Source organism: Mobula hypostoma, chromosome 10, assembly GCF_963921235.1.
Source record: "Mobula hypostoma chromosome 10, sMobHyp1.1, whole genome shotgun sequence".
Classification (NCBI taxonomy): Eukaryota; Metazoa; Chordata; class Chondrichthyes; order Myliobatiformes; family Myliobatidae; genus Mobula; species Mobula hypostoma.
In genome coordinates, this window is record NC_086106.1 from 126970985 (window position 1) to 126995380 (window position 24396).

At 42.6% G+C, this 24396-nt stretch overlaps 1 long non-coding RNA gene across 1 annotated transcript in view; it reads left to right on the top strand.

Moving 5' to 3' along the window:
* The first annotated feature begins 2690 nt into the window (after nt 1-2690).
* LOC134353429 (uncharacterized) overlaps nt 2691-24396 on the top strand; it is a 170778-nt gene continuing 149072 nt past the window's right edge. The window contains exon 1 of the long non-coding RNA XR_010019624.1: nt 2691-2769. This is a non-coding gene — a long non-coding RNA (uncharacterized LOC134353429). The remainder of the gene's footprint in view (nt 2770-24396) is intronic.

The following is a 24396-nucleotide window of genomic DNA, read 5'->3' on the forward strand; positions in this document are numbered from 1 at the left end:
ATGTGCTAATGTTAGGACCATTTTCAGGTAAGAATTTGTTTATTATGTAAAATGGCAGGCTTGCAGAAGGAACAGCCTGTGATCTGGTGTTTGAATAACCTGGCTACACTAGATTGAACCAGGAGATGGACAGGACAGATCAGATGAAAGGGCCATAAAGTTCAAAGTTAATTTTATGTATGTCACCATATTCAACCCTGAGATTCATTTTCTTCTGGGCTTACTCAATAAATCTATTGAATAGTAACTAACAATATCAGTGAAAGACTGCCCAACTAGGGCATTCAACAAGAGTGTAAAAGACAAAAAGCTGTGAAAATACAAAAGGAAGAAACAATTATAATTAATAAATAAATAAATAAATAAATAAATAGCTAGATAAATAAATAAATACGCAAGCAAGCAATAAATATTGAGAACAATATAACGAATCCTTGGAAAGTGGGTCCATTGGTTGTGGGAACATTTCAATGATGAGGCAATACTGCTTGAAACTTTGGACCACATCCAATGAGACAATGATACAGGTCAATTGGGTGACATTGAGCCAATGAAATTAAAACATCATAGAGTGATCTAATAAGGAAAAGGATAAGAATGGGGGATTTTGTAAACATAGACTGTGGCAGCTCTGTGGAGACCAACCATTGTGGAAGTGGATGACCCCATTATCGGAAATGTGGAGATTACTTTGGGATCAAGAAAACACCTGGCTAGTGAGAACTTTTTCCTGGTATTACCTTTTGTATTCTTCGACTGTTTATGAAGAGTCAGTGACACCCAGTGGGTGTGCACACAGGTATTCAGTTTTGTAACTTCACACATTTGGCAACTGAGCCAATAAAGGTATTTGTCAGTAAAAACAGATTCTCTCTGTGCTTAACTGGTTGTTATTGTTGAACTTTAATAATTGTAACTGAATCTCAATCTGAATATGATATTAAATCAAGCTTAGTAAATAATTATTACTTTAATGAGCCCTGTGAAATGTTCTTGATATTTATTTTTTTTTTGTATTTCAAAAGTTTGTTGTCTTTTGTACATTGGTTGCTTGGGTGTGGTCTTTCACTGATTCTATTACGGTTCTTGGATTTACTGAGTATGCCAGCAAGAAAATGAATCTCTGTGTTGTATATGGTGACATAAATGTATTTTGATAACAAATTTACTTTGAATTTTGAAATAAATAATTGAAGGTTTATCATTAATAGTAAGGAAGAATATACAGCCCAATTGCTTCCTTTGATAATTAATAATAAAGTATTGATTCATTCTCTGGTGCTGATGAGAGGGTAAAAGTTGGCAAAACCGATTTTAGAGTCAGTTTGGTGAGTGTTAACCGCAAATTATAGGTCTAGCTTTAAATGTAGATAGTGCCTTGGCAAGGTCGAATGTTAAAGAGTTTAAACGCTTGCCTGGTCCTTGATGTATATTTTATTGCGTTATTCTCAATGTTATCAGACAGCTCATTGGTAGACTACATATAGATTTTACATCACCATTCCACAGGGAAAGTAATAGATATATTCTTGTTCATAAAACTAATTAAACTAATTCCCAAATATCTGGTACCTCTGGGTCTTTAATACTAAATTGCTATCTTCAACTATTAGCGCTCACTCACTAGAAAGGTTTTGAAGATTTTTTTAAGATAAAGATTAGCTTTATTTGACACATGTACATCAAAATATACAGTGAAATGTGTCTCTCACTCTCCTTTTTCTCCCTCTACCCCTCTGAATATACCCCTTGCCTATCCTCTGGGTTCTCCCCCCCCTTGTCTTTCTTCCCGGACCTCCTGTCCCATGATCCTCTCGTATCCCTTTTGCCAATCAACTGTCCAGCTCTTGGCTCCATCCCTCCCCCTCCTGTCTTCTCCTATCATTTCGGATCTCCCCCTCCCCCTCCAGCTTTCAAATCCCTTACTCACTCTTCCTTCAGTTAGTCCTGACGAAGGGTCTCGGCCTGAAACGTCGACTGTACCTCTTCCTGGAGATGCTGTCTGGCCTGCTGCGTTCACCAGCAACTTCTATGTGTGTTGCTTAAATTTACAGCATCTGCAGAATTCCTGTTGTTTACGGTGAAATGTGTCATTGGTGTCAACAACCAACGCAGTCCAAGTATTGCACTGGGTAGTCTGCAAGTATTGCCACGCAGCTGGTGCCAACATAGAATGCCCACAACCTAATCACTGTATGTCTTTTGGATACAGAAGGGAACTGGAGCACCCAGAAGAACAAAAACACAAGCAAATTTTCAGATGCTGGAAATGAGAACAGTTGAAGGGTCTTGGCCTGAAACGTTGACTTTTTACTCTTTTCCATAGATGCTGCCTGGTCTGCAGAGTTCCTCTTGCATTTTGTGTGTGTCACCCGGACAAAATCCACGTGCTCATGGGGAAAGCATACAAACTCCTCAGAGACAGTGGCAGGAATCGAACCATGATTGGTGAATGCAGGTGTTGTGAAGATTCAAGATTGTTTAGTGCCATTTCCTGTACACAAGTGTGAGGGTAATTAAATAATTATACCCTGGATCTGATGCAGCACAAAAAAAGCGAAAGAGATAAAGTACTCCAATGGAGATTGGAGAACTGCACAGACACAACAGAAGTGTCCTAGTGAGGAGCTTTAGATAACCAGTCTCTATAAAAGAGACGTACCACCTGGCAAAGTGGTCATTGTGGGAGTGGATGTCGTCGGAATAGTCTGAAGCAGAGTAGTAAGACTTTTGCTCAGCGAGGCTTCTGCGAGAACAGGTGGAGACAAGGTAAGCAGATAAATTCATTCATTATTTCTTATTCCGAATTAACTCTGATGAAAATAGGGGGCTATGTCTACAGGGCCAAGGTTCTAGGTGTCAGATGTGGGATTTCCAGAAGACTTTCAGCCTCCCCAGTAGCCACATCTGTGGCAGCTGCGTTGAGATGCAGCTCCTTAGACACTGGGTTAGGGAACTGGGGCTGCAGCTGCATGACCCTCAGCTTATCAGGGAAAGTAAAATGGTGATAGGGAGGAGCTACAGGGAGGTCGTCACTCCAAGGCTACAGGAGAGAGATAAATAGGTAACTGTCAGGGAAGGGAGAAATTCAGATAGTGGAGAGCATCCCTGTGGCTGTCCCCCTCAACAATAAGTGCTCCATTTTGAGAACTGTTGAGGATGGGGGCTATGTAGGGGAAGCAACAGCGGTTGTGCCTCTCACACTGAGTCTGGCCCTATGGCTCAGAAGGGTAGGGAACTCAAGGTGATGGCAGCAGTAACAGGGGAATCTCAGGCGGACAGATAGGTGATTCTGTGGACGTGAAAAGAAAACATGGAACACGGATGGTAGTTTGCCTCCAGGGTCCACAATGTTTCTGAAAAGGGAGGGTGAGCAACCAGAGATCATGATACATATTGGTACCAACAACATGGGTAGAAAAAGCGAGGAGGTCCTGAAAAAGGAATACAGGGAGCTAGGAAGGAAGCTAAGAAGCAGGATCTCAAAGGTAGTAATCCTGGGATTTCTGCCTGTGCCACGTGACAGTGAGGAAAGGAATAGAACGAGGTGGCAGATAAATGGGTGGCTAACGAATTGGAGCCGGGGGCAGGGATTCAGACTTCTGGATAATTGGAACCTCTTCTGGGGCAGGTGCGACCTGTACAAAAGTGATGGGTTGCACTTGAATCTGAGGGGAACCAATATTCTTGCCGGCAGGTTTACTAAAGGTTTGGGTGTGGTTTAAATTAATATGGCAGGGGGATGGGAACCACTATAATAGAACTGAGGATGAGCCAACAGGCTTACAAGTAGATGATGAATGTTACATGAACGTAAGGAAGGACAAGCCAATGATTGAGTACAAATTCAGACAGAGCAAGGAGTTAAATTGTACCTCAGAGGCAAAATTCAAAAGGGCAAAGAATGCAGAACTGAAGGTGCTGTATTTAAATGTGCGTAGCATTCGGAAAAAGGTGGACAAACTTGTGGCTCAGTTAGAGGTTAGTCAATATGACATTGTGGCAACACTGAGTCGTGGCTGAAGGAAGACCGCAGTTGGGAGCTTAACATCAAAGGATTTACTTTGTATTGAAAGGACAGGCAGGAAGGCACAGGCGGTGGTGTGGCTCTGTTGGTAAGAGATGGAATTACATCTTTAGAAAGAGGTAACATAGAGTCAGAGAATATTGAATTATTTTTGGTGGAGTTAAGAAATTGCAATAGTGAAAATATTGCAACGAATGAGGGGAACCCAAGCGCAGGACACAGGCATGGAGATTTAGTTAGGATGCAGATGCAGGCGGGAGCGTTGAAGGGCAAACAGGAGGGAGAGCAGGAAGGCAGAACTTATCTTGACACGGAGAGACTGGGTTTCACAGGTAAACCTCGGAACTGGAGTAGAACTTAGAAAACTGATCTTAACACAGAGAGACTGAGGTTACGTCCACACTAGACCGGATAATTTTGAAAACGCCGGTTTCGTGTAAAAACAACAGGCGTCCACACTAGTCATTTTTGAAAATACCTGTGTCCACATTAAAATGGGTATTTGGGCGAATCTCCTCCTACTGAGCATGCGCAGGACACACAGAAAACAAGCGAAGAGGAAGCGGTATACTTGGTGTATTGCTTGTGCAAATATTCAATAGATACAATTGCCACTTTTGCCCAGTAACTCATTTTATTGCACATGTTAAATACAGCAAAATAATACACAAAGACGAGCTCCAGCCGAGGGAACGTGTTGTGTCCTTGAGCAAGGCACTTAATCACACATTGCTCTGCGACGACACTGGTGCCAAGCTGTATGGGTCCTAATGCCCTTCCCTTGGACAATATTGGTGTAGTGGAGAGGGGAGACTTGCAGCATGGGCAACTGCTGGTCTTCCATACAACCTTGCCCAGGCCTGCACCCTGGAGAGTGAAGTCTTTCCAGGCACAGATCCATGGTCTCACAAGACTAACGGATGCTGAATGAAAATACACAAAGACATGGCAAAAGTAAAGTTTTCAGATTTATTCACTCTGGAGAGTGTTTCTGAAAAGCTCCATTTTCGGGGGAGGAAAACCACATTTCAATGTGGACCTAGGGTCCAAACGAAGAGGAAAAGCTTCGGTTACGGGTTTATCTGGTCTAGTGTGGATGTAGCCTGAGTTTCACAGATAAATCTCGGTACTGAAGTAAAACTTAGGTCACACAATCCTAAGCGGCCAGGAAGTGTTAATTACCACACTGCCAAAACCAACGATCTGACAAATAGTGGGTGCAAAGCCAGGCTTCTTATGTTGCAGGTCTTGATGACTTTTTCTTCGGCAGTTTGAACAGGGCACAACTGCACAAGTGCGTAAAAGTCGGCTCGTGAGACAACGGGAGAGTTTAAAAAGCAAGCAGGTTGAGAAGGGGCGGTCATTTCCTCGGCTGTTTGAATGGGGCATGACTGCGCAAGTGCGTGAAATTCTGCCCACGAGATAGCGGGAGAGTTGAAAAAGTAAGCAGATTAACGGAGTGGCTGATGTAGTAGCGGGTGACGGAGTAGTGGGAGACAGAGTAGGAAGGCTTTGGCTCAAGTGGCTTTGGTGAGCAGAAGCAGAGGACGAGCCTGCTCCCAGCACGGTAAGGCCGGTTAAGTTCCTTTAATTACTCTAATTTACTTAGGAGTAGGTAATGGAGGCAGCAGTTAGGGCAGTTGAGTGCTCCGTTTGTAGTATGTGGGAAGTCAGGGTGAGCACAATCATCCCTGATAACTACACCTGTAAAAGGTGCATCCAGCTGCAGCTCCTGACAATTGAGTTAGGGACCTGGAGCTGGAGCTGGATGAACTTCGGATCATTCGTGAGGCAGAGGCAGAAACAAACAGGAGTTACAGGGAGATAGTCACCCCTAAGAGTCAGGAGACAGGTAGCTGGGTGACTGTCAGGAGAGGGAAGGGGAATAGACAGAATGAGCAGAGCACCTCTGTGGCCATTCCCACCAATAATAAGTACATCGTTTTGGATACTGTTGATGGGGACGACCTACCAGGGACAAGTTGCAGTGGTTGCGTCTCTGGCATCAAGACAGGACCCTCAGCTCAGAAGGGAACGAGGGAAACAAGGAGAGCATTAGTGATAGGAGATTCAATAGTTAGGCGGACAGATAAAAGGTTCTGTGGAAGAGATCGAGAATCCTGGATGGTCTGTTGCCTCCCTAATGCCAGGGTCCGTGATATCTTGGATCGAGTACTCGGTATTCTCAAAGGGGAGGGTGAGCAGCTACATGTCGTGGTCCATGTAGGGAACAATGACGTGGATAAGAAGAAAGAAGAGGTCCTGCAAAGAGAACTTAGGGAGTTAGGTGCAAAGTTGAAGGACAGGACCTCCAGGGTTGCAATCTCAGGATTGTTACCCGTGCCATGTGCTAGTGAGGCTAGAAATAGGAAGGTACTGCAGCTAAATACGTGGCTAAGGAGTTGGTGCAGAAGGGAGGGCTTCATGTTTCTGGACAATTGGGCCTTATTCCAGGGAAGGTGGGACCTGTTCTGACAGGACGGATTGCACCTGAACTGGAGGAGGACTAACATCCTTGCAGGAAAGTTTGCTAGTGTCGTGGTCCAGTCTGTGAAGTCTGCATTGCGGTTCACGGTCCTGTCCGTTTTGCTGTTTTCGTTGGGTTAATCGTAGGCACCTGATTCCCATCTTAGGGTTTGGAATATAAGTAGCGTTGGGTCGAGTGTGGGTGGCTGGTTTGTCTTGTCAAGATCCCCTGGGAGCAACCTGCTGGTGGAAGGCTAGAGTGGCCACTTTCCATCTTTAGGCCATGTTGGGGAACCATCACTTCATGGAGCCTTGCTGTCGGTAGTCAGAGCTGCCTTAGCGGGATGGATTTGGCCGTTTCCGGGCCAGCTGAGTGACCGTCAGCCACTCCGAGCTAGGTAAGGATCCGGCTGTTTCCGTAGCCAGCCAAGGTTGCTGGCTGTTTCTGCGACTCGAAGCAACCCCGATGCAGAGATGGAACTGTCTGTCATTCTTTGGTGTTTGTCTCTTCTTGTCCTCACCTTCGTGGGGTAAATTAGGCTGTTCTGCCATTACCCTACCGGGGGATCTGTCTTGTCTTGTCCTCGCCTCTGTGGGTAAGTCAGGCCGTCCTGCCATTACCCGATGGATGGACGTGTCCCACCTTGGTGTGGAGAAGAAGTTGAGTCCCGGCTCTATGTCTATGTACTGTCCAGTCTCATGTTAGTGTCGCGTTAAAGATGAGTCCCAGCTTTTCAAAGGACAAGTCCCGGCTCTATGTTGACGTACAGTTCCTAGTCTGTCTCTGAGCTCAGGTCTCTGAGGTCTAGACCCGTAGGCCTGTAGACCCGAAGAGGTTCACGAGGATGATCCCAAGAATGAACGGGCTTGAGGTGTATAAGATGATGAGAGGCATTGATCGTGTGAATAGTCAGAGGCTTTTTCCCAGGGCTGAATTGGCTGCCACAAGGGGGCACATTTTTAAGGTGCTTGGGAGTAGGTACAGAGGAGACATCGGGGGTAAGTATATTACTCAGAGAGTGGTGAGTGCGTGGAATGGGCTGCCTGCGATGGTGCTGGAGGCAGATACGATAGGATCTTTTAAAAGACTCCTGGATAGGTACACGGAGCTTCGAAAAATAGAGGGCTATGGGTAACCCTAGTAATTTCTAAGGTAGGGACATGGACTGCACAACTTTGTTCAGCCACAGATTGTGGCGGAGACCAAGTTCATTTAAGGCGGAAGTTGATTGTTTCCTGATTTGTCTAGGCATTAAAGGATAAGGTCAGAAGTCAGGTGTATAGTGTTGAGTGGTATCCGGGATCAGCTATAGTGGAATGGCGGAGCAGACTCGATGTGCTAAATGCCCTAATTCTGCTCCTATGATCTTATGATCTTAACACAACAACAATAAAACTCATTATAAATATAGAAGATAGCTTATACAATATACATTCTATGTACATAAAGTGACATTGGACTGTATATAAGATCCCTGACGGGAAATAACAAAATTGCGATTAGCTATGCTACATTGCCGCCCCATTTACGATCCCAAAGCCATTCAAAACTACATGAATTTGGATGCATTTCCATTAAAGAAAACGACTGGTTTCCTGAGCACTGCATGAAATAATCTAGATTTAACATCCATGTTTCTTATTACTGAACTGAAATTCAGAATCAGTGATCTTAATACCATCCATATCATCTGCACCTCCCGGAATTTTTTAAAATTCATCTTTTATTTTTGAACTGGGATTAACTGGCAAGTCTAGAATTTACTGATTATCCCCAATTGTCTTTTAATTGACTGAGGTTCAGAGGGATAATTTCCAAACATTAGTAAATGGGATTACCTTAAATCAGTATATTTTTCAGCACGGATGCGTTGGGTGCGCAGGCCTGTTTCTGTGCTGTTATCCCATGACTCACTAGCTAAGCATGTAGAGTGGTTCTGGAGTAACATAGGCCAGTCCAAGTAATCTCAGATTTCTTCACCTTAAGGATATTAATAAATCAAATAGTTTTCTTCAACAATATATTAGATGTTTTATTCTTAAAATATCAAATTATTTACATAATTCAAATTTCACAACTGCTGTGTTAAAATTTTATCTAACATCTCTGGGATGTTCATTCAGGCCTCTGGGTAACTGGACTTAACTTGGTAAATTGGTTTATGACTCTTGAACTCATTGTCAGTGTTTGTTGTTATTACTTGTTTCTCTTTGTATTTGCGCAAATTGACACTCTTAGAGTATATTTTCATTAATTATTTTGTACTTCTTCGGTCCACTGTAAATGACTGCAAGAAAATGAATTTCAGGGTGTTATGTGGTGACATATATGTGCTTTGATAACTAATTTTCTTTGACGCTTTACTTTACTTTATTGCCACCAATTGATACTAGAGCGTACAATCACCACAGCGATTTTTGATTCTCTGTTTCGCAATCCCTGAAGTACAAATCGATAGCAAATATTAAAAATTTAAATTATAAATCATAAATAGAAAATAGAAAAGGGAAAGTAAGGTAGTGCAAAAACCCAAGAGGCATGTCTGGATATTTGGAGGGTATGGTCCAGATCCGGGTCAGGATCCATTCAGCAGTCTTATCACAGTTGGAAAGAAGCTGTTCCCAATTCTGACCGTATGAGTCTTCAAGCTCCTGAGCCTTCTCCTGGAGGGAAGAGGGACGAAAAGTGTGTTGGCTGGGTGGGTCATGTCCTTGATTATCCTGGCAGCACTGCTCCGACATCGTGCGGTGTAAAGTGAGTCCAAGGACGAAATATTGGTTTGTGTGATGTGCTGGGCTGTGTTCACAATCTTCTGCAGCTTCTTCCGGTCTTGGACAGGACAATTTCCATACCAGGTTGTGATGCACCCTAGAAGAATGCTTTCTATAGAGCATCTATAAAAATTAGTGAGCGTTTTAGGGGACAGGCAAAATTTCTTTAGCTTTCTCAGGAAGTAAAGGTTCTGGTGGGCCTTCTTGGCAGCGGACTTTGCTTGGTTGGACCAAGTCAGGTCATTTGTCATATTGACCCCGAGGAACTTAAAGCCTTTGACCTGTTCCACTTGCGCACCACCGATGTAAATGGGGTCGTGCGGTCCGCTACTCCTTCTGAATTCAACAACCAATTACCGTCTTTGCACCATGCCACCAGGTTCTTAATTTCCTCTCTGTACTCAAACTCATCATTACCCGAGATACGGCCTACAGTTGTAGTGTCATCAGCAAACTTATATATTGAGTTCGATGGAAACTTGAACGTTGAACTTTATTGTCACATGTACTGAGGCCCACTGAAAAACTTAGTTCTGCATACCACCCATACAGATAATTTCATCACATCAGTTCACTGAGGTAGCACAAGAGAATGCAGTAACAGAATGCAGAAGAAGGCATTCCATTTACTGAAAAAGTACAGTACAGTGCAGACAATAAGGTTGTAACTTCAAGAGTGCATCTCATCATACCAGGGGACCATTCAATAATCTTGTAACAGTGACATAGAAGCTGTCCTTGGTACATGGTTTCAGGATTGCCCAAAGGGAGGAGGGAGAGAAGAGGAAGGAGATTTAAAGATGATGAGGGGTAAGGTTTTTGATATACAAGAAGTGTTTGTTCCTGTTTTGTTTGGAATTCTGTGCAAATTAGAAACAGTTTGTATTACTTCATGATTTTTTCAAAAACTTGGAATGGAGGTCTGAATAAACTGTTAAGATTACGATTGAAAGCTATACAAATTGCATTTTGAGTGACTGTGACAATTATGATTTTTATTTATCTATTAAAATTAAAATGGACTTTTTGTGGATGTCAGTTCAGAATGCTTTTTGCTTGTGTTTATTATGTTTATTTTCTCTGCACAGGATGTTTGGCGGTCTTTTTAAAATGGATTCCTTTGGGTTTTTGGTTTGTGGCTGCCTGTTACACAAATCTCAAGGTTGTATAATGTATACATTGATAATAAATGTAATTTGAACTTTGATCTTTATACGTCAGCAAAAAAAGTTAAAATGCACATTGAACGTAACCAAAGCACCAATAAATCAAGATGCAGCATTAAACTCAGCCTTGTAGAAGATTTGTATTAATTTCACTGAAGATTGGTGCAAGATTCCCATCGCAGGAACCTACATGGATTCGAAGTGACAAAAGGCATCATACAGATGCTGTAAATCTTGAAAAACACAAAATGCTGGCCAGGTTCACTCTGACCTGTTGAGTTTGCTTAGAAATTTGTATGGATTCCAATTAAAATTATTTGGATGGATCTCTCAGCTGTAATCACCGTACTTTGATTTGCATATTACACCATAAGACATAGCAGCAGAATTTGGTCATTCAGCCCATTGCGTCTGCTCCACCATTCCACCTTGGCAGATTTATTATCCCTCTCAACCTCATTCTCCTGCTTTCTGCCCATACATTTGATGTTCTGGCTAATCAAGAACATATCAACCTCAAGTTTAAATATACTCAATGACTTGGCTCCCCATCATCTGTGGCAATGAATTCCACAGATTCACTACTCTCCTCCTCATCTCTGTTCTCAACGGACATCCCTCTATTCTGAGGCTGTGCCTTCTGGTCCTAGGCTCGCCCACAGCAGGAAACATCCTCCCCATGTCCTCTCTATCTCAGCCTTTCAATATTTGATGTTTAAATGAGATTCCCCTCATTCTTCTAAATTCCAGTGAGTACAGGCCCAGAGCCATCACTGACCTGTTGAGTGGAAATAGTCTGAATTCATTCCAATACAGTGCAGAAGTGGGTAAATTGCCATCTTTAAAAGACACTTGGACAGGTGTATTGAAAGAAAAGGTCAAGAGGAATGTAGGCCAGACAGACAAATGGTATTAGCTCAGATAACTATCTTGGTCAGCAGTTTTAAATTTGTGGCTGTAATTTGAGGACTTGTTCTGGCCCAGCACATGGATATACACTTTGTGGCCACCTTATTAGGTACATCTGTACACCTGCAAGTCAATGCATAAAAGCATGCAGATATAGTCAAGAGGTTCGGCTGTTGTTTTGACCAAACTTCAAAATGGGGAAGAAATGTGATCCAAGTAACTTAGACCGTGGGATGATTGTTGGTGCCACATAGCATGGTTTGCAAATTTCAGAAACTGCTGACCTGTGAATTTTCAATCTCAGATCTGTAGAGTTTACAGAGAATGGTGTGAAACAGAAATAAAACCTCCAGCGAGTGGCAATTCTGTGGATGGAACACCTTGTTAACACATTACACCAGTGATATGCAAAACAGCATCACTGAACACACAACACATGAAACCTTGGAGTGGTTAGGCTACAGCAACAGAAAACCTTGATCATACACTCAGTGACCATTTTATTAGATACCGGGGTGGTTACTATATGTAAACAGAAGGAAAATGCATTATTATTTTAAGAGGTGAGGAGTTTCTGCCTGTCAGCAAACACTCTAACTTCTACAGATGCACTGTTGGAAATACTCTGACTGGTTTCATTATGGGCTGGAGTGGCAGTTTGAATGTTCAGGAATGTAAGAAGCTTCAAAGAGTAGTGGACTCTGTCCAAAATATCATCGCTACATCCCTCTCCACCATTTGTAGCATCTACAGGAGACGCTGCTTCATGAAGGCTACATCCCTCGTCAATGATCCCTGCCATCCGGGCCATGTCATCATCTCACAGCAGCGTCAGAAAATACAGAAGGCTGAAATTCAACACCGCCAGGCTCAGATACAGCTGCTTCCATTCAGCTATTTGATCCTGCACAACGGTAATCTCTACAGAGTAGCAACACTCAGACCACATTGATCACTTTGCACTAACATGGACTTGTTTTGTTCCAGTTATGTTCTTGTGATTATTACTTCCTGTAATAGTTGGGTATACTTGATAAACACAAGAAAATCTGCAGATGCTGGAAATCCAAAACAGCACACACACAATGCTGGAGGAAATCAGCAGGTCAGGCAGCATCTGTGGAAATGACAGAGATTGTCGATGTTTCAGGACTGAGAAGGATGGGGGAGCATGCCAGAATAAAAAGATAGGAGGAGGAGAAGGACTATAGCTGGAAGGTGATAGGCGAAACCAGGTGGGTGAGAATGGTCAGGGACTGGAGAAGAATGGTTCTGATAGGGGAGGAGTGTGGAAAGTGGAGAAGTGGAAGGAAGAGGGGTCCCGGGGGACAGTAATAGGCAGGTGAGTAGAGATAAAAGATCAGAGTGGGGAATAGAGGAGGGGTGGGAGGGAGAAATCAACATTCATGCCATCAGGTTGGAGGCTACCCAGACGGAATATAAGTTGATGCTCCTCCTCCCTGAGGGTGGCCTCATCTTGGCACATGAGGAGGCCCTGGACCGACACGTCAGAATAGGAATGGAAATTGAAATGTTTGGCCACTGGGAAGTCCCGCTTGTTCCGGATGGTGCGGAGGTGCTCGACGAAACAGTCCCCAATTCACTACAGGTCTCACTAATGTAGAGCGTTAAATGAAATGAAAAGGAAGACACAGGAATCTGAAAGTAGGTGTAACTTTGTCTTTTAGTTTAAGTGAGACGTGCACGTATCATGTGGTAGCGTGATGACGTATGCAATTCATGTATTTTTACATGCAACCCATAATTATTCAAACAAACATGAATCCTTACTATATATTTTTTTTTCTCTTGTCAACGATGGTTATCTGATGCTTTGTGCCTGTGATGTTGTTGCAGGTAAGATTATCATTGCACCTGTGCACACATGTACTTGTGTCTATATAATAAACTTGATTTTGACTTTGACGGGCACGGCTGAGTTGAGTCAACTTGCTTTGTAAGTTGATGAATTTCTGACGTACAGTAAATTTCAATGTTCTGGTGTCATATTGGTTGATTTAAATAAGGTTATTTTGTATGATTAGACTAGAAGAGCATAGTGTTATTATGAATTGTTTGTCAGGACTCTGCAAGGAACAAAGATCAGAAAACGAACTGTTGAGGTAACTCAGCAGTTTGTGCGGTTCCTTCAGATTGATTGCAGCTCCAGACTCCGGCACCTGCTGTCTCTTGTGTCTTCATAGAATAGAATTGCTTTATCTTGTCACTGTGGTCTCCTGCCAACATGTCCAAAGTCACCAGTCAGCCCAGGTGCATAAGTAGGATCTATTTTTGGGGCTGTTAAAGCATAGGAGGGCACCAACACTCTCACACACACTCTGATGAGAAACTAATATGAACCAGTAGTTACTACCCTTGGTATGAGCAGCAGATGGTCCAAGTTATCTCTAGAAGATCAGCAGGACCACAAATTCAGCCTAACACTCAGAAGCATGTGAGCTTTGCATCTTTTAATGAAAGCAGCTTATGCTACTTAAGTTACTTTCGCTAAGTCAGTTTAGGGAACTACACTCTATCTGAATCAGAATCAGGTTTATTAACTGACACAGATCATCAAATTTGTTGCTTTGACAGAATTACAGTGTGATCCGCTAATATACAATAAATTATAATAAGAAATGTATACAGTATTGTACTGTGCAAAAGACTTAGACATGTAAAGTGCCTAAGAATTTTGCACAGTACTTTATTAGTGAACATATAGCAGAGAGATAGTTTGTAAATCTGGTGTGAGCAAATGATGTTGGGAATGACAAGTGTGGATCACCCCTGGAGGAGTGTGGGACAGGTGGCAGAGAAGGATTGCCAGAGTTATGCAGTGGCATGGCTGTAGACACACCCAGCCCTGAGACACGAGGCAAGATCATTTGATTCCAAACAATTGGTTTATTGATCATTGCAGAATATCTCTCTGGTGCTTCCTGCTCCCTCCCCTCTCTCTTCCCATTTTCCAACCATGATTCTCCTCTCCCTGCCACCTTCCCACTCTCAGTCCACAATAGAGACCCATATCAGAATCACGTTTATCATCACTCACACATATAATGAAATTTGTTTTGCTTTGTTGCAGTAGTACAGTGCAATACATAAAATTACTACAGTACTGTGCAAAGGTTTCGTGCACCATACCTAAGACTTTTGCACAGTATTATATATATATAAATTAAATAAGTAGCACAAATAAAAGCAAAAAAATAATGAAGTAGTGTTCATGGGTTCATTGTCCACTCAGAAATCTGACGGGAGAGAGGGAAAAGCTGTTCCTAAAAACATCATGTGTGAGTCTTCAAGCTCGTGTACCTCTCCTCTGTTAACAATGAGTACAGAGCATGTCCTGGGTGATGAAGGTTCTTCATGATAGATTCTGTCTTTTGATGAATCAGGAATCGATTTTGAAGATGTCCTGACTTTGAAGAAGTACCCATGATGGAACTAGCAGAGTGTGCACCTTTCTACAGCTTTTTCTGATTCTGTGCAGTGGCCCGTCCCTACCAGACAGTGGTTCAACCAGTTGGAATGCTCTGCATGTCACATGTCTACATGTCTTCTGGATGATGGGGTGGTAAATTGGATGAGTAAGTATGCAGATGATACTAAGATAAGTGGCGTTGTGGATAATGAAGTAGGTTTTCAAAGCTTGCAGAGAGATTTAGGCCAGTTAGAAGAGTGGGCTGAAAGCTGGCAGATGTTTAATGCTGATAAATGTGAGGTGCTACATTTTGGTAGGACTAAGCAAAATAGAACATACATAGTAAATGGTAAGGCAGTGAAGAATGCAGTAGAACAGAGGGATCTAGGAATAATGTTGCATAGTTCCCTGAAGGTAGAATCTAATGTGGATAGGGTGGTGAAGAAAGCTTTTGATATGCTGGCTTTCATAAATCAGAGCATTGAGTATAGGAGTTGGGATGTAATGTTGAAATTGTACAAGGCATTGGTGAGGCCAAATTTGAAGTATTGTGTACAGTTTTGGTCACCGAATTATAGGAAAGATGTCAACAAAATTGAGAGAGTACAGAGAAGATTTACTAGAATGTTACCTGAGTTTCATCACCTAAGTTACAGAGAAAGGTTGACCAAGTTGGGTCTTTATTCTTTGGGACATAGAAGGTTGAGGGGGGACTTGATAGAAGTATTTAAAATTATGAGGGAGATAGATAGAGTTGAAGTGGCTTTTTCCACTGACAGTGGGGGAGATTCAAACATTAGGACATGAGTTGAGAGTTAAAGGGCAAAAGTTTAGGGGTAACATGAGGGGGAACTTCTTTACTCAGAGAGTGGTAGCTGTGTGGAACGAGCTTCCAGCAGAAGTGGTTGAGGCAGGTTCGATGTGGTTGCTTAAAGTTAAATTGGATAGATATATGGACAGGGAAGGAATGGAGGGTTATGGGCTGAGTGCAGGTCGGTGGGACTAGGTGAGAGTAAGAGTTCGGCATGGACTAGAAGGGCTGAGATGGCCTGTTTCTGTTCTGTAATTGTTACATGGTTATATGGTTATATATGTTGTATCTTTTCAAAACATAATTACTGCCTGGTGTGCAATGATAGATGAGACTGCTTTGGAGTGATTTGCTTTGTTGGCTGGTCAAATGCTATTGACTTACTTCCTCCCATTTGATTATTGAAATATCTTTATTGTCATTGCATAGTACAATCTGTCATGCACAAATACAGTGAAAATGAGTTTGCAACACTCATACTCAGTGCTATAAAACAACAAATAAAATAAATAAACAATAAATAAAATCAAGTAACCAGCCGGTACAAGCAATGTCCAGCAGTACAAAAGCGCAACTCAGATGCATGACAGCCATAAAACCGGTATTAAAGTAGCAATATAACAAATTTATGGATGATGTTTGATCAATTGGTTCAGAGCAATTATAGCTCTGGGGAAAAAGCTATTTTTCAGTCTGGAAGTGCGGGCATAGAAAATCTTATAACGTCTGCCAGATGGAAGAAGTTCAAACAGATGATTGCATGGGTGTGTATTGTCCTTACAGATGCTTGTAGCTTTCCTTAGGCAGCAAGAGCTGTAGGTGTCCTCCAGGGCTGGGAACTGTCTCCCGATGATCTTCTGTGCGCTAGAGACGACCCGTTGAAGTGCTTTCCTATCAGCTGCTGTACAACTGAGATACCACACAGAGATGCAGTATATTAAGATGCTTTCTATGGTGCAGCGGTAAAAGGTCACCAGCATCTGTTCAGGTAAACCAGCTTTCTTCAGCGTCCTGCGGAAAAAACGAGTGTTGCTGTGCTTCCTTAACTATTGTAGTAGTGTTAGTGGACCATGTAAGGTCTTCTGAGATATGTATTCCCAGAAACCTGAAACGGGACATTCTCTCCGCTATGCCTCCGTTAATGTAGACTGGAGCATACTCGTCATCCCGTGACTTTCCAAAATTGATAATTAACTCCTTAGTCTTTGCTGTATTAAGAGACAGGTTGTTCTCTGAGAACCAGCTCACTAAGTTCTGTACCTCCGCTCTGTACGTTGATTTGTCTGTGTTGGAGATCAACCCGCTCACTGTTGTGTCGTCTGCGAATTTGACGATGGTATTGGGGTTAAATGCAGGTACACAGTTGTAAACAAAGAGGGAGTAGAGTATGGGACTCAATACACAACCTTTTGGTGTACTAGTGTTCAGGACAGTAGTGGAGGACAGGTGAGGGCCCAGTCTCACTGCCTGTGAACGCTCTGACAAGAAATACAGGACCCAGTTGCAGAGTGATGAGCTGAGGCCTAGCTGGTGGAGTTTGGAGATGAGCTTGCTGGGGATGACAGTATTAAAAGCAGAGCTATAATCAACAAACAACATCCTCAGGGATGTGCCCTTTCCCTCCAGGTGCATCAGGACAGTGTGAAGAGCTACAAATAGAATTGTTATAGTTGATTAGTGTGTCATGGATTCTGAACACCAGTTCTGCTGACTCACTGGGCCTCATGCCTCCTGCTTACACAGATATCCAATGCAGGATTTCAGCCAAAAACATCAACAGTTCCTTCCCCCACAAAAAAAATGCTACATGACCCACAGATTTCCTTCAGCCAAAAGTCTTTTGTTCTAGATTTCAGCATCTCATGTGTCATCAATAAAAATAGGTTGATAGTCATATTCACACACACAAAATTCTGGAGAATTCTGATGGTCAGACAGCATCTATAGAACTTAATAAATAGTTGACCTCTGGGCTGAGATTCTTCATCAGGACTAGAATGGAAGGGGGAAGAAGCCAGAATAAGAAGGTGGGCAGGAGGGGAAGGAGAAAGAGCTAATAGTTGATAGTTGAGTGGAGAAGGGGGAAGGAAGTGAGAAGCTGGGAGGTTATAGGTGGGAAAGGTAAAGGGGTGGGGAAGAAGGAATCTGATAAGAGAGGAGAGTAGACCAACAGAGAAAAGGATGGAGGAGGGGTACCAGGAACAGGAGAGGGGAAGAGAAATGGGGGACCAGAGTGGGGAAATGAAGCAGAGGGAAGAAGGAGAGGAAAAAATACCCGAAGTTGGAGAAATTGGAGATCATGGACCAACATATCGGAATGGGAATGTGAATTGGAATTATAATGGAAATCCCATTTTGCGTTTATGATCTGCTGATCATATTGTTGTTAGTGGTAGGAAGCAAGTTGTAGAGACATGATTAAAATGTTCTTCCTTGTAAATAGGAAATTTATGACATAGATAATCACATTAATCAAAATGGTCACAAAGGGAAAGAAAAAAATAACAATATGAATTAGGAAGTTACAATACATTTCAAACCTTGACATGCAACAAATAAAAAGCTACCTCATTCCTCTTGCAGCTGTGCAATCATTATCAAATGACTGAAGAAGTTATAATTGATCTTGTATGAGGAGTAAACAATGATGAAACACTTTACGTATAATGAGTATTTCAGTAGTGCTAGTTTAGTAATAGAAATATTATGTGACAGATTCAAAAATTGCTTTCCTTTATTTTGAGTTGAATGAGTAAAGAGAGATTGTTGTTGCCAAAATATTTCTGCACCTAACATCACAGATAATAGAGGCTTCAAATCATACAATTTACTCATATTTTGAAGTCCCAGTGACATTATAATTTATGGAATTTATTTGCAAAACTATTTTAGCATGTTGCTATCAGTTGTTATATTACTACTTATAAACCTGAGCGTCTCAAATCCAGTGAGTATCCAGTAGATGGAACATCATAAATTCTGTTAGCTTCCAGGACCCGCAGTCAACTCTGTTCCTCTTCGATGTTACCAAATGAGGGGTTATGGGGAGAGTGAAACATTGAGACAGCAGGTAATGTACTCTACTGTTGGAGGAAGGCCTCTATACTCAAGTGATCCCCTCTCTTCTGATGGTGAGTAACAGTCTGTTGGTTCTCAAGTCAGGAGGCTCAGAGAAGTGATGCAACAGATTGTAACATCTGAACAGTGAGCTGCTGGTCTCCCAGTCTCACTGTTGCAGGAGGAATCCCTCTCTGTCTCTGTCTCTCTGTCTCTCTCTGTCATTTCTTCTTTGTTTTTTTTTGTTTTGTGGATGTTTGTGAAGAGTAAGAATTTCAGGTACTGTATACATGGTCCTGTGGTCCACAACAGCCAAGCTGGCATATGTTGTGGAATTGAGAATACCATGGGAAGATGGTGTTGAAGAAGCTTATGAGAGGAAAAAGATGGGGATGAGGGGTCACTCCCTCCAACAAGCAATCAAGTCCTTGTCAAATGCAGCAGAAGAAAGCAGCAATTGGATTTGGATTAAAAACAAAGACAACAAGTGGGCTGCAAGATGAAGACAGGAGGGTATGGAGCTGAGGAGGGTGTATCTGGGACGCCAGGTAGCACCGTTGAGCCCTCTAGAGACGTCGTGGGCTTTTCAATGAAACGTCAAAGAAGGAGGGTGCTGACCTGATGACCCTAATGACGTACCTACCCTCCCTCCTTGTCACCACTCCAAGCCCACTGCCAACATCGAGAGTGCCGACTTATCATAGGGATTGAAACATCATGTCCTAGTAGCTCTACTACCTATATTAAATTGAACCATTTTAGGAATGGATCCTTGACTTCCTCACCAGGAGACCACAGTAAGTGTGGATCCGAAATAACATCTACTCCTTATGGACAAGCAACACCAGTGCACCTCAAGGATGTGTGTTTCGCCCACTGCTTTACTCTCTCTACACCAACAACTGTGTGGCTAGAGACAGCTCGAATGCATTCTATAAATTCACCAGTGTCCCAACTATTATTGGTAGAATCTCAGAAGCTTATGAGGAGGCATCCAGGAGTGAAATAGATCAGCTGGTTAAGTAGAGTCGTAATAATAGCGTTACACCCAACTTCAAGACCAAGAAACTGATTTTGGACTTCAGGAAGAGGAAATTGAGGCAACGTGCACTAGTCTTCATTGAGGGGTGAGCAGTGGAACAGGTGAGCAGTTTCAAGTTCTTGGTTGTCACCATCTCTGATGATATATGGACCTTGAATCCATGAACATTATCTCACTTCTGCTCTCCTTTAGCAATGCTGCTTTTTATTTCTTCTAATAACCTATGGTAATTTTTTTTTGTCTTGCATTGTATCAAACACAAATTTCACAACATATGCCATTGATAATAACCTGACTGCAGGAAAATTAAAAAGCCACAAAGAGAAGTGAACTCAACTCCAATACATCAGAGGCCCATCCCTCCTCTCCACTGATAATATCCACAGGAGGCGCTGTCTCGGGAGGCTGGTATTCATCATCAAAGACTCCCTCCATCATGGCCGTACCATCTTCTCACAGCTACCAGCTAGCAGGAAGTACAGAAGCCTGAAATACTACAATAACAGGTTCAGTAACAGATAATTCTTTTCTACCATTCAATTTTTGAACCAACCTGTACAATCCTATTCACCATAACACTGTGATCACTTTGATCTTTTTACACCAGGATAAGCTTTGTTTTATTTTCTATTCTAATTGCATTCTTTCTTGTAAAACTTGTGTATTATTTTTTTATTTTCCTTGTGAATGCTGCTAATCTGATGCTCTGTGCCTGTCGAGTTGCTTCAAAGGAAGTTTTCTGTTGCACCTGTACATACATGTTCTTGGGCAAATGACTATACATTAGATTAGCTTTATTTGTCAAAGAAGGACATCCATTTAGAATGGTGATGAGGAGGAATTTCTTTAGCCAGAGATTGGTGAACTTGTGGAATTCATTGCCACAGAGGGCTGTGGAGGCCAAGTTATTGGGTATATTTACAGCAGACACTGATCGATTCTTGATTAGTGGAGGCATGTAGAGATACAGGAAGAAGGCAGGAGATTAGGGCTGAGGGGGAAATGGACCAGCCATGATGAAATGGCAAAACAGAATCGAGAGGCTAAATGGTCCAATTCTTCTTCTACATCTTATGGTCTTATGTATGTCAAAACATACAGTGAAATGCATAGCAACACACATCAAAGTTGCTGGTGAATGCAGCAGGCCAGGCAGCATCTCTAGGAAGAGGTACAGTTGACGTTTCAGGCCGAGACCCAAATGCGACTGTACCTCTTCCTAGAGACGCTACCTGGCCTGCTGCGTTCACCAGCAACTTTGATGTGTGTTGCTTGAATTTCCAGCATCTGCAGAATTCCTGTTGTTTGCGTGAAATGCATAATTTGCATCAAATCAAATCGGCGAGAATCGTGATGGGCGGCCTGCAAGTGTTGTCGCATTTCCAGCACCAACATAGCACACCCGCAACTCACTAACCCTAACTATAGGTCTTTGTAGGAGGAAACTAAAGCATCCAGAGGAAACCCACACAGTCACGGGGTGAATATACAAACTCTTTACATGCAGCGGTGGAAATTGAAGGCGATTGTTGGCATTGTAAATTAATAAGCTAACAGCAAGGCGACCATACCACCCTGACTTTGACTTTGAAACTAGCAATGTTAAATGTGAGTGAGATACAGCTTACAGCCACAAAATGCTGGAGGAATTCAGCAAGTCAGGCATATCTATGGAAAAGAGTATAGTCGACATTTTGGGCCGAAACCCTTTGGCAGTCTGCTGAAGGTTTTTGACCTGAAACATCGACTATTAACTCTTTTCCATAACTGCTGCCTGGCCTGCTGAGCTCCTCCAGAATTTTGTGTGTGTTGTTCGGATTTCGAGTATGTGCAGATTTTCTCTTGTTTTTGATGAGATACGGCATAACAGGAGCAGGGCACCGTACATTCAGCTCTCCTCTGTAGCTCCAAATAGCCGTTTGCATGCAACGGCAGCCACACATCCATTACCACTTCGACAGGCCAGCTAAACCTGGTGAGGGTAGCTTACCCCAATGAGATAGGGACACGCCTGTCCTAGCATGTGAAACCAACTCCGGTAAACAGGGTGGATGAGATCAACAGTGTGATACGATGGCCAGTAAGGCAGTTCTGAATCATTCCATGGAGAGCAAAGGGCACGGCCAGGCACGGAAGAAGTCATGGTCATGGACTGCAACTAAAGAAGACACTAGATGCGTTGCTTGTTTGTACAACAAGACCCTGACTTCCAAGATCAGGAGGGTGGAACTACCCCTGTGCAGTGACTTTTCCACTTCAGGAACTCTCCGACCCAGATATTCTGTCATTGACGGACACAACACAGAGCCACCTCAGCATAGCCATTGGCATTTATGTTGGCTCTGATCTTTTACCTTCTTTCAAGATTGGGTTCTTTAGAATCAGGTACTTGGGTGGCGGGTGGAGATACGTCTCTAACAAAGGAGATGTAAGGCGATCCTTCACTCCGCTAGTCTGTAGGTCATCCTTGAGCAAGGTGTATCACCTGCTCAGCCCCCTGATCAGGGTCACAAGAAGCCATGAGAGTAGTTGGTCAATGGTTGTAAGCAGCTGGTGCATATCACAAGTCCTGGTTATGTGACCACTGATGCTAAGCAGGCAATCTCTGAAGAGTATTAATAATGGCTGGGGTCACCCATCTTGTAAAGACACTGCCAGAAGAAGGCGATGGCAAACCACTTCTGTAGAAAAATTTGCCAAGAACAATCATGGTCATGAGCCACTAAAATGGAAACTTAGCAAAAATCTGTAAATTGTGATTGTTGGTAGGTTCTTCAAAATGTGTTCAAGTTTTAGCCTTTACTTGCTTGATTGTAAAATTACTTTATATCTGCAGATGTTTAATTTGCTAAGAAACTGATTAGTGTATACCAAACAATTTGACAGTTCAGTAGAAAGACTAATAGCTATTTTTGGTGATGGAAGATTGGATTAGTCACGAGCTCTGAAGAGGAATCTCACAATAAAGCCATTTTCAGTTCATTAGCAAAATGCCCCAGGTTATCACCCACAAACAAATCAATGGTTAGCCTTTACCAGAAAGGAGAATAGACTGCTTGTTTATAATGCTGTTCAATTCCATTGATTTATTGAAATTGAGTTCCTACAATTTAATTCTAATGAAAGCTGTTCTCATTTGGCCTGTGCTTCCATCTGAAGCCTGAGGCTTAAATTGGTGTTTTCCATAGAAGGTTAGACACAGCTCATGGGTTGAATCCAGCACTTCTCACTCAGAGAGCCTTTGTTCCTTCATCACTGTCCTGTCTTTTTGTTGACTGTGCCTGTGTGTATAGCTGGAGCTGCTTTTTGAAGCCACATCCTTCTTGTCAACGCCTGCCTTCAGCCATTCTACTCACCACACGCATCCCAGCAGGTTCTAATGAATATACATACCTGCCTTGTCGCAGTCTGTCTTTTCTCTTTGGAGGAAATGAATAACCCACTGTGTATCTCAAATATTTCCTACTTCATTTTAATAAGTTCTGTAATAAACTTGTCCTCCTTAGGTACAGCATGACAACATATTGAAAGCAAAATCTCAGTCAGAGGGGGAAGTTATAACCACATATACTCATGTTGTTGGGTTACTGAGTTGCAGTAAGACCAAAGAATTAATTGTGGACTTCAGAAAGTGTAAGACAAGGGAACACACCAGTCCTCATCAAAAGTGAGTCAAAAGTGAGTGAAAAGGGTGAGCAATTTCAAGTTTCAGGGTGTCAACATCTCTGAGGATCTATCCTGGGCCCAACATATCGATGCAGTTACGAAGAAGGCTTGACAGTGATTACACTTCATTAGAGCTAGAGGAGATTTAGTATGCTACCACAGAAACTCACACGTTTCCACAGATGTACCAAACACAGCATTCTAACTGGCTGTATCACTGTCTGGTATGGGGGGAGGGGTGGGGGAACTGTACGGCACTGCACTGGATCAAAATAAGCTGCAAAATGTTGTAAACTCAGTCAGTTCCATCATGGTCATATCCTCCCCAGCATACAGGACATCTGCAAGGAGCGATGCCTCAAAAAGGCAGCATCTATCATTAAGGACTTCCATCACCCAGGACATGCCCTCTTCTCATTGCCACCATTAGGGAGGTGGTCTAGGAATCTGAAGACACATACTCAATGATTCAGAAATAGCTTCTTCCCCTCTGCCATCGGATTTGTGAATGGATATTGAACTCATGAACACTACCTCACTAGTTTTTTTTCTTTTTGTATTACTTATTTAAATTAAGATATATATAGCAATGTACTGCTGTCATATAACAACAAATTTCATGACATATGCCAGTGAGATTGAACCTGATTCTGATTCTGTAGTTGGGTTAGTACAGTTGGTCAAAGAGACTGAAATACAAGATGCCGGAATTCTGGAGCAAAATTTCTCTCCATAGATACTGCATGACTTGCGGTGTTCATCCAGCGTTTTGCTTGTATTGGTCAAGAAGAATGTTGAATTACAATGCTTATTCATGAAAGGGGTGTATAGGTTGTCCGGGGGGCGGGGGGGTGGCACCTCTGCTGAAGGGGTTTGTCGTGTCCATTCTGCAAGCAGCTCATTCACCCTTTATCCCCACTGGATTCTTAGCTTTCACCTGTGGCTCCAAGTAACTGTTTGTATGTGACAATGGCTACTCCCCAGTACACCACTTTGACAGGTAGGCTAAACCAGGTAGTTGGCGGGCCTATAGCCTAGTGAGTTTTTTTT